The following is an 11,586-nucleotide window of genomic DNA, read 5'->3' on the forward strand; positions in this document are numbered from 1 at the left end:
TATATACAAAAAATATAGAGGTGAGTGGGTTTGGTTCAACCAAGAGATAACTTTCTTCTGGAGCGCTGTAGCTAAAAAAAGTTGGCCTTAGGTTAAAAAGCTGCTACAAAGAGTTCATCCATGTCCTGAGTTTGCAGAGAGAACTCAATTACTCCATTATTCTTTGGACTTGCTGAAAACTCAATGTTCTTCTTTCATTTGGCAACACTGGTCTCCTAGGATATGTGACTGTTTCCAGTTTTCCTCCATCTTCAGTGACAGAGGCAATGGGACCTTCAAAATGTTGGGCCAATCAAATTGGTCACAGATTTGCAATCCAAAAGAAACAGGAGGTTACTGAATTGATTCCAGCAAGGAAGGACTTTGAGAACCTCCTTTGTTAGTTTAATGTCTATGCATTGCATATTTGTACCCACTTTCCCCTCTCAAACTTGAGCAATGTTGTCTTACGTTATTCACTATCTTGCATTAAAATGGTTAAGAAAGTAAAAGCAAAACGTGTCTAGCAAAAATTAGCTTCGTAAAAAATTAAGTCATCTTGAAATGTCTAACCTTTAGGTATGACATTTGTCATAAATAACTTCAGATCCAACGATTTATTACAACACTTTGTGAGGGCTTTATTTGCCCCAGCCCTAGGGATTGCAAGATTCAGAGAGACAAAGTAGGCAGCTAAGAAACAACCCGGGAGACTGAGCTAGTACTTCTGAACTGCACGTTCCCTGAGCAGTGAGTTATGAGCACATGTGTAGGAGAATCTACTCAAGTATATTAAGAATTTACATCCTGCCTTTGGAGATTCACAGTGCTCCTGAACATATTAAAGGCTCTGAAATGTACTACGTTATTAAAATCTCAGATTTTTGATGTTTTCCAAACTTATTTCAAAATGAAACCATTTTTTATGGAAAACATTTTAATACCTGGTGTCATATAATATTCTGTGGATCTCAATTTGGGAAAATACTCTAGATTAAGAAACTAAATCTGTAAGCCAGTTTCAACTTCAGACAATGTGATTGGTACTCCAAGTCTACTGTCTTTTATTGTTTTTTTAATCCCTACCTGAGGATATATTTTTCCATTGATTTTTAGAGAGAGTGAAAGGGAGTGACATGTGACCTGTCCAGGGCGGGGATCGAACCTGCAACTGAGGTACATGCCCTTGACAGGTACATGCCCATGCCCCAAACCCTTAGATCTGCTCTAACCACTGAGTAAAACTGGCCAGGGCTGCCTTTTTTGTTTTTAATCCTCATCTGAGAATATGTTTGTTTTGTCTGTTTATTGATTTGAGAGAGAGAGAAAGAAAGAGGGAGAGAAAGAAAAAGAGAAACATAGATGTGAGAGAAACATCCTTTGGTTGCCTCCTCTACAGCCCCAACCGAGGATCAGTCCCACAACCTAGATATGTGCCCTGATCTGGAATGGAACCTGCCACCTGTTAGTGTACAGGACATGCTCCAACTATCTGAGTCACTGGCCAGGGCCAAGCCTACTGATTTAAATGAGAATGGGGGCCCTAATCGTTTGGCTCAGTGGATAGAGGGTTGGCCTGCGGACTCAAGGGTCTCAGGTTCAATTCTGATCAAGGGCATGTACCTTGGTTGTGGGCACATCCCCAGTAGGGGGTGTGCAGGAGGCAGCTGATCGATGTTTCTAACTCTCTATTCCTCTCCCTCCCCCTCTGTAAAAAATCAATAAAATATATTTTAAAAAATAAAATAAAATAAAATAAATGAGAATGGGGATGAAGGCCTTCAGGAGATCCAACTTCTCTTGTATGGCCTTTCCCTGGCAAACTTAATTACAGTAACTCCTGTTCACCATCATTTCTGCAATTCAAGTCTTATGAAATATAAATACACAGTGATTTCAACTATGCCTTGTTATGTGACAACCAATGGCAATTTCACTTGGAAACACACACAGAAAGCCAGTCATGCAATAATATTCTTGTCAAACTAGGACACTGAGCCAGTTTACGTGGTAAAAAAAATGCACAACTGATGGTTATAGATTTTTGAAAATTAAATAGTGTCACAGGCTATATTTTTTCCTCCTGAATGATTTCTTCTTTCATTTCTGGAGGCATTTTTTAGTAAAATAAGTAATATTAACCTTGTTTTATACTTGAGTAGCCTATATTTTTTGTAGTTTCTGAGAATGATTTAAAGTGGGGTTGGAACACTTTTTCTATACTGGCACAAATAGTAAATATTTTATGCCTAGCAGTTCATACAATTTCTGTCACAACTAGTCAACTCTGCCATTGTAACCTGAAAGCAGTCAGATAATGAAGAAACAGAGAGATGAATGTGGCTATGTGCCAATATCATTTTATTTGTAGACACTGAAATTGGAATTTCACATCATTTTCACTTGTCACAAAATATTATTTTTATTTCTCTCCAAGCATTTAAATATATAAAAGCCATTCTTCGTTTATGAGCTATGTAAAAGTAGATGGAGGTTGGACTTGGCCTATGGGCTGTATTGTGCTGACTCCTGCTGTAAGCATCCTGCTGACATTTATATCCATGGGTTGGGGCTGTCTCGTACCCATCCCATTCATAACCCTCTAGCCTTAACTCCGAGACTAGGCAAGGAGACTGACTCTGCTGTAGATTCTTAACAAATTCATTCTTTTATCTTTTTTTTGTATTCAAATCTTTTTCTAATCTGAACTTCTTTAAAAATTTTCAAGCGACATTCAACACCATTCTACATCAGTTTCAGGTGTGCAGCATAGTGGCCAGACATCTATACAATCTAGGAAGTGATTCTCCAACCCCACCCCGAGCATTCCAGCACCCACCCGGCGCCATACACAGCTATGACAATACTACAAATTCACTCCTCACTGACCATCATTTGGTTGATCATTGTGAGCCAGTGGAAATACTTGGACCAATAAATCTAATGTATTAGAGGACAAAATATATTATTTGATAGCCCTACAGACTGGGTTTGATTAAGTGGGTACAACCTGTAATTCATTTGCAATATAACTAGGTAGAATTCATTTCCTACTAGGAGCATTGATTCAACTGAGGGGCATCACCAATTGGGGGTGTTGATCCCCCCACCCTGCCCTACTGTTCTACTTTGCAACTTGTTCTAAAGAAATAGCCAGTGTATTTCTGACTTCTGGGCAAATTCACGAATTGGGGTCCAGGCAGCAGGAAGAGAAGTTGTTGGTGCCCATTGCTTGGTCTTGGCATCGGTAATGGGTGTCAATAAACCCCAGACTCCCTGGGGCACCGTGTTTCATAAAAGGGAAGCGCTGGCTATGCAAACTGATGCCACCAACTGGCTCTGGAAGCTGCTTTTCTGGAGAAATTCCAAGTATATTCTTAAAAGACCTGCCAAGCCCACATGCATTACGGGCAACCATTTGCTGCCAACCACTGGGATAATAAAGGGCTTGTGAGCCAGCTAAATAATTTTTCACCAGTAGATCATAAGTGATATAGCTGACCTCCAACCTTAACTAGTACCATAGTATCACAGAGGTTAAATCAATGGTACCCTCTGTAGACAAATACCAAACAATGGCTATTTCACTTAGTCTGTGGTGAAAAGAGAAAAAGGCAGACAATGTACCAGGTAATATGCTTCTCATAAAGCTAAAGATTATGTCCTTTCTTAGTATGAGTGTTTTGTATTTAAGGATTATGGAAATAAATTTTTTTTCATAGTGAGAACTTAGACATGTGATTTGCCTCTCTGATTCCCAGTTTTCTCATCTGTAACAAGGAGGCTCATAATAGTGTCTGTCTCAAATACTTTTTTTGTGGGAATAAAAAGAGATTATCCATGAAAAAAGTTTGGCATACACTTGGCACATAGGAATTGCTCAATAAAGGTTAGCTGTTATTACTACCATTATCGTAATTATAGATTTTAATGTCCTTACATGGCAAATAAAAAAAATAAAAGCTACCCAATGTTGGTTTTCCTCTTCTCTCCCTGTTTTATTTTTTTGGGGAGTGGGATTTTCTGATTGGTGAAATTTAGGTCTATAATTATAATTTTCAATACGTGCTATGTAGATCACTTAAATAGCTGAAATTGGGGAGGGCGGGACCCAAAGGTGACCTGCTTTAATGAGGACAGTCATTCATTTATGTGAATGATGCTTGGGCCAATCGAATAGCAATGTGGATGGAGAGTTTATTCAACATTTATTTTTAATATACAATAATTGGAAGTTACTAATGGTTTGATTATGGGGTAAGAGGAAAAAAACAAAATCAGGAGTGAATCAGATTTTTGCTTGAGTAGTCAGGTAGATGGATGGCTGTGATATTTTCTGAGATGGAGAAAAGAGGGTGCTGAAGGGCTGGGACATGTTTGGGTTTAGTCAAGAGTCCTAGTTTGGATGCATAAAATGATTGTGCAGCATCTAAATGGTGATGTCAAGTCAGAATCTGGAGTTGAATGGCCAGAGATGACTGGAAGAGTATGATATTAAGGCATGGGGATTGGTGAGTCTTCCTTGGGAGAGAATGTGGAAACAAAAGAGGAGAGGAACCCTAGTATTTAGAAGTCAAGCAGAGGAGAGCAATTCATCTAAGGAAATTGAGAAGGAACAGCCAGTGAGGAAGGAAGAACATCTGTCCTGAAATTTAAAAGTGAGGGGTGTTTTAAGAATGAGGGGGCAGTCCCTTACATTGAATGCTCCTGTGTGGTTGCATAAGGTGAGACCTATCTATGGGTTTAGGCAACCTACAGGATGTTGGTAACATTGACAAAAGCAGCTCAGGGGGGTTGTGAAAGCATGAGCCAGATGTTGGGGAGTTAGGAATGTTTGGGAGCTGAGGACATAGACACAGCAGATGTAGTCAACTCTTTCAAAACATTTAATCTAAAGAGAAGCAGAGAAATGAGCCAATAGCTAAAGCTGAAAATGATGTTAAGGGAGGAATTTTTCTATTAAAGAGCAGATACTAGAGAAAGTGGAATTAATCAATATAAAGGAAAGAAACTAATAATTCATGTAGCCAGGAACCAGGACTGGTTTCCTCCCTGTGGGGCCAATGTAGTCAGGCAGGACAGTGCGTTCAGAAGGGCCTTACATTTTGCTTTATGACCTGCAGGTACTGTCTCTAAATTCTTACCAATTTTATCTTTGAATTAGTTTGTGAGGTCTGATGGGACAATGGCTCATAGCCCAGAGGCTGGAGCCGGGCTCACACACTGCTGCCTCTCCAGGAAGGGGTTTAAGTTGGTTGTTCCTGCTGCCACCCTGGCCCATCCCACCCTCTGTCTATGGCATGAGCCTGGGTGTCAATGGAGGGATGGTTGGGGATGAGCACCCCCATGACATCCTCAGATGGTCACCCACCAGGCTGGAGTTTGTCTGTTGGATGGCCAGATAGAGACTATCTTTTGAATTAGGAAAAAAGATATAGAAAAATAAGCTCATGTATAAACAAGACAATTATTGACTCCAGGGAAACTAAAACGTTGTGCAAGAAGAGGAATCTAATCATGCTGAGCGACTTAGCTGCACATACCATTTCCATACTCATAATAATTTGAATATTGATCTAATTGAAACTATTATATCAGATACCGATATTTTGGAAAGATAGGAGCATGTTGGGATAAGCCCAAACGACCAGGAAAGTGAGCTAAATCCTTGCCTGCTATCATGGAAATTCAATAAGTAATAACTAAAGCTGAAAAGAAACAACAGTAAAATTTTATTATTTAGAAGATATGGTGGAAACTACCGAATTTATTACCAAAAGAAGTAAAGGTGTTCATTTCTTGGAGAGATTGGAAAGCGAGACAAATGAGTCATAGAACTAATATCAGTGTTTTATAATAGACTTTTAAAAACTATTTGATTCTAAGCTGTATATAAACATTGATAGATATATAGAACTTTGGTAAAAATAAGAACATTAAAAAGACAGAAAATTTAATCAAAATATTAACTATTGTTATCTTTCAATAATTTTGTTTTTCTTCTTACTTTTCTGTATTTTTTGTCTACCAAAAGTATATTAGTTTTATATAAAAATAATCTTCATTGAGAACAAGAAATTGAAGCTCAGAAAGGTCAGGTAAAGTTCTAATTTTATTTATCTTGTAAACAGCAGAGCTAGGATTCTAATGCAATTCTGTCTGACCCAAATAATATTTATCTTTCATCAAAGCTTTCAATCTCCATCAAAAACCAAGAAGCAAAATGTTCATGGCGCAATATTCTTTCCCATCTCTGAAGGTCCAGAGAGCCTCTTTCTATACCAAATAGTAATAGTCTGTGGCTGTTATTTGTCTGCTTTATTTGCCCATGTACCTATTTACTTATACTTATCTAATTCTCTACTTCCAGAAAAAGGAAAGATTGATTCCAAAGATACATACACTACACACTATAGCAAAATAAAATAAGTTAAAATGAGGTATGGTGTATTTGATTAGCTAGTTCTCACAAATACTGCTGAATGAGTCACACTCAGTTTTCTGAGGATGTGACTTAGTCCCAAGCTCCTTTTGTTTTCTTTTTTTAAAAATATATTTTATTGATTTTTTTACAGAGAGAAAGGGAGAGGGATAGAGAGTTAAAAACATCGATGAGAGAGAAACATCGATCAGCTGCCTCCTGTACACACCCTACTGGGGATGTGCCCCCAACCAACGTACGTGCCCTTGATCAAAATCGAACCTGGGACCCTTGAGTCCGCAGGCCAACCCTCTATCCACTGAGCCAAACTGGTTAGGGCTCCTTTTGTTTTCTTATTTATTTTTTATTTATTTACTTAATTTTGAAAGAGAGAGAGAGAGAGAGAGAGAGAGAGAGAGAGAGAGAGAGAGAAATATCTATGTGAGAGCAAAGCATCAATTGGTTGCTTCCTGCATGCCCCCTTCCAGGGATCAAGCCCACAACCTGAGCATGTGCCCTGACTGGGAATGGAACAGGCAATCTTTCAGTGCACGCGATGACGCCCAACCAACTGAGCCACACCAGCCAGGGCTCCTTTTGTTTTATCATCAGTGCCTAGCAGAGTCCTGGGCACACAGATGATCAATGAATATTTGTTGATTTGACTCACTAGCAAAGCTGTGGCTTCTGGAGAAGTGACTAGCTTCTTCCCCCTCTTACTGTGACTGTCTTATTAAGGGCATAAGCGAGCCTTTCCTTGTAAAGGCCTCCATTGGGAATGCAGCATGATGACCAAACATTCATTCATTCATCTAATTAATGGAAAACTATAAAATTCACCGGAAGGATTATATTTGTAAGGAAAGCCTTTATTTCTGTCCTTTTCCTTAAAAATGGGCAAAGTGACGGGACATAGCAGAGTCACTGATTCCCTCTTCATTTGGACAAGGTGTATGGAAGACTGTCATTTAATGTCAGTTCCTTTGTGTTGCTTAGGATGATACAGTGATTTTTGTTCAAAGACGATGCAGTGCTGACAGAGCAAATGTCCTCTGACTCTTGCTGTTAATTACCTGCAGTTCCTGGGGTTTTTCATCCATGTCCTCCCTTAGGACCGTTGGTCACGGTGAAGTTGGTGGGGTGGAGAATGGCAGCTCTCCATGCTTCTGAGCTCAGAAAGTCAGTCAGTCCTTGAGGTTTATAAGGTATAAATCCATTTTCTCCAGATGAATCTGAAGTTGTCGTATCATAATAACATTCCAATGGAAGCCCACTTTATTGCGTAGCACATTAAGAAGCCTTTTGATAGTAAGTTGTTGGTACGACCTTTCTTAGGAAGTACCTGTTATAAATGATGATATGCTAGGAAGTCAACATGGAAAAAACTATCTTTAAATTTTTTCTCCAAAGCTTTATATTTTGTGAAACTTTGCTGATGGTACTTTATTGCCTCCTTCTTCCACGTAACAAGGGTTTACCACCTACATGCCCAAGGGGTTCCAGGAAATGTAGATATAGAGATAAACATGGCTGGCCAGTGAATGTCTTCAGGGAAGTGACATTCTTGGCAATCTGTCCTGTGTGAAGTCCCAACATCATTTAGCCTAATGTTTTGGCAAATGATATTCTGGGCTGATATTAAGATGACTCACATAGTAACGATTACAAAAAATTCCAGCAATAATAGTGGCACATTTATTGAGTTCTTATTCTCTCCCCAAAATACCTAATTAAGAACCTTTGATATGTCTTATTTCACCTATTCCTCATAATAACCTTAGGAGGGATACTATATATGACCAACATTTTTCATAGGAAGAAACGGAAACTCAGAAAGCTTAAATAATTTACTTCAAGTTCATAGCTAGTAGGTAGTCTGGCCAGAACCCAAACCCAGAGTTTCATGCTCTTAACCACCATATTGTATCTGCTTTATCTTCTAGAATGCTCTTCTTCCAAATTTCAAGTGTCTGAGTGTTACAATAAACTGTAAGGAGGGTTTCCCCTTTTCTTTCCTTCAACCCTGTTTATTGTGCAGAATGTTGAGACTGGGGAGATGGTATGAGAAGTAAAGCAAAGGAAATCAAAACATCAGCCCTGGATTCCACAATCAGCATGTTTGTGTTAGAGAAAGACTCAGAAAAACCTGACCTGGCTCATCTGATTCTAAAAGGAGAGGTGAAGAAATTCCACCTTGTTCCCCCTGATTCCGTCTCTGGGATAGGTAGATGTGCGATGATAATAACATTAAAACAACTATAAAAATAGTGGTTAAGAGCCTGGGTCCAGCATCAAAAAGGTGTATATTGAATTTATATGAATGCTACTGAGCAGACTCAGGTGGGTTGATTCTGCCCACTTTTCCACTGAAGTGTTGAGTGTGGCTTTGTGACAGGGAGAGAGAGAGGGATATAGAGGAGGGGGAAGCATCGATGTGAGAGAGAAACGTTGATCAGTTGCCTCCCATACAAACCCTGACTGGGGATCGAACCCCCAACCTAGGTATGTGCCCTGACCAAGAGTTGAACCCATAACCTTTAGGTGCACAGGATGATGCTCCAACCAACTGAGCCACATTATCCAGATCAAGTCACTTCACTATTTTGAGTCTAAAACCAGAATTATTTGCAATGTACATGCTGCCTCACATGATTAAATGGCTTTAGTGGTAGAAATGAATTCATTTGGGAGTTTAGAGGAGAAAGTGATGATCAAGTCTATTGATGTAAGGAATGTTCAAACCTGTAGTGAAATTTTATGAGTTTACTTGAGCCAAACTGACGACAGTTGCTGGGAAGCAAAATCTCAATGGACTGACAAAATGCTCCAGAAAAATGGCAGTTTTACCAGTTATTTTGTACATCAGAATCAAAGGGGAAGATGTAAGGAGGTTACATGAAATCCATTGGTGGTAGATTAGGGAGAAAGCAAAGTGGGGAAATCTCTGAGACTGGATAAAAAGTAAAACAGATAGACACATACTTCTTTTACATTGGTGGTTATAGGATAATTAACAATTAACATTTACAGCATATAGAGAGAGTATGCAGGAGAAGATAACAATGAGGGATACTGGGGTCTATACTCTGGTGTGAGGCTGTACCCTGAGTGACCTGGAAAAATGGGGATTACTCTGACATTACAAAGTTACGTTATTACAGATGCAAAAATGACAATAGACAGGCTCATATAAGGTAAAGATCAACCTTTGTGAAAGAAATTACCTGCCTAGAATATTATTTCCCACAATGACTCGCTTTTAGTTCGGAAGTTTTTTGTTTATTTGAATATATTGTTATTGATTTCAGAAAGGAAGGGAGAGGGAGGAGAGAGAAACATCAGTGATGAGAGAGAATCATCAATCAGCTGCCTCCTGAATTCCCCCTACCTGGGATTGGGAGATTGAGCCTGAAACCCAGGCATGTGCCCTAACCAGGAATCAAATCATGACCTCCTGGTTTACAAGTCGACATTCAACCATTGAGCTACATGAGCTGGGCTAGAAAGTCTTACTTTCAGACCATCCTATGTGGTTACTTTAGGTCTGTGAGTTTGTAAGACCCGCCATACAGCCCCCGGCAACCCCCCTGCCCCCAGCTTGTCAGTTCTAGTATGTGGCCCCTTTTTCACCCATAAGTTATATTATAGAAATGTCTTGACCCTCAGAAAGCTTGGAAAAACCTTTAGAGGTCCCCTTACTTATTTCTCTTTCTTTAAGAGATAATGTAATTATTTTTAAAAAGAGAGAGAGAGAGAGAGAGAAATACATCTTTTAAAAAGAAGAGTGGTACCTTTTAGTGTTTCCCAACCCTTTCCAAATAAGCTCTTATAATTCCTCATTTGGAATTTTACTCATCTAAATCCTTATTTCAAAAATCAGGAAACACGTGGAATGTTTCCTCAAAATCATCAAGGCAAGAAACCAAAAATTGTAACCTAAGAGAATCTATACTTGGCTTTTCTCATCACCAAGCATTTCATGAGCACTGCCCCCAAGAGACCACACCACCTATACAATAGCTACTGCTTTTAACTTCTCGGCGCTGAAGTGTTAAAATGGCAGGTGTAAAAGATCATCTGCACTTCATAGCACCATTCAGTAGACTGTCTACATGTTCATGCTAATCTCTTAGATATGTCCTTTGGGGATTGGCTCATTCTATGAACTTAAGAGTGCAATAGTTTTCTACTTGGGAAAACAAAAATTATTAAGATACAAAAGAGTGGTTGGTTGTGGGGGTAATAGGCAGGGAGAAGAAGATATTTGAAGTGCGGATCCTTAGCAGGGCCAGATCCACAGGGGACCAGATCTCCCCATAAACGTCTGTGGGCAGAGATGCTCCCCCTGACCTTGTCGCCTGTGTGAAATCCCAGTACATGCTCTTAGAGCCCCACAACTTTATCCTGCTTAACATCCAGCAGCAGTTTTAATTGTCCACTTAATTTTGTGACTGTTTAATCGTTAAGGGTTTCTTTCTGTGTGGAGCCTTTACAGGACCACAGGTTCCATATGGATAGAGATTAGATTTCTACTCTATTATTACTGTATCCTCCAGTACTAAGCACTGTGATTACAGCATAATATAACTAGAGGCCTGGTGTATGAAATTCATGCACGGGTAGGGTCCCTAGGCCTGGCCAGTGATCAGGGCCAATCGGGGCCTTCCTTCTGGCTGCTGCCTGGGGCCTTCCTTGGTTCCGTGCTGCCCCCTGGTGATCAGCGCATGTCATAGCGAGCAATTAAACTCCCAGTCTCCTAGTCGAACTCCTGAGGGGACACTTTGCATATTAGGCTTTTATATATATAGATGTTCAAGAGATATTTCTTGAATAAATGAATGGGCATTTTAAGCTAGCCTGGAATCTTGTTTTAAACGAGGTACTTTGGTTTAGCCCAATCTTTATTTATTAGCTACTAAAAGACAACTGATAATCACTTACAACGTTCTTCTGTTTGTCTTGCAGTCAACTTTGACCACTTTGAAATTCTGCGAGCCATTGGGAAAGGCAGTTTTGGGAAGGTGAGAATCCAAATGATTAATAGGGTTATGCAGCTCAGGGAACAGAATCTAAGAATGTTCAGATTACCGAGTTACTGGGACCACCAGGAATAATTCAGAGATATCAATGTAAGCTTTAAATCTTTTCATGTGGGAAAGATGCCACCTGATTTCTTTTTTTCCCAA

At 39.5% G+C, this 11,586-nt stretch overlaps 1 protein-coding gene across 1 annotated transcript in view; it reads left to right on the forward strand.

Annotated features, from left to right (window-relative positions):
• Nucleotides 1–11,381: 11,381 nt before the first annotated feature.
• Nucleotides 11,382–11,586, forward strand: part of STK32A (serine/threonine kinase 32A) — a 69,410-nt gene continuing 69,205 nt past the window's right edge. Inside the window, exon 1 of the mRNA XM_054717022.1 lies at nt 11,382–11,421. The gene's annotated coding sequence lies outside the window, so the exon portion shown is untranslated. The remainder of the gene's footprint in view (nt 11,422–11,586) is intronic.

Source organism: Eptesicus fuscus, chromosome 6, assembly GCF_027574615.1.
Source record: "Eptesicus fuscus isolate TK198812 chromosome 6, DD_ASM_mEF_20220401, whole genome shotgun sequence".
NCBI lineage: Eukaryota > Metazoa > Chordata > Mammalia > Chiroptera > Vespertilionidae > Eptesicus > Eptesicus fuscus.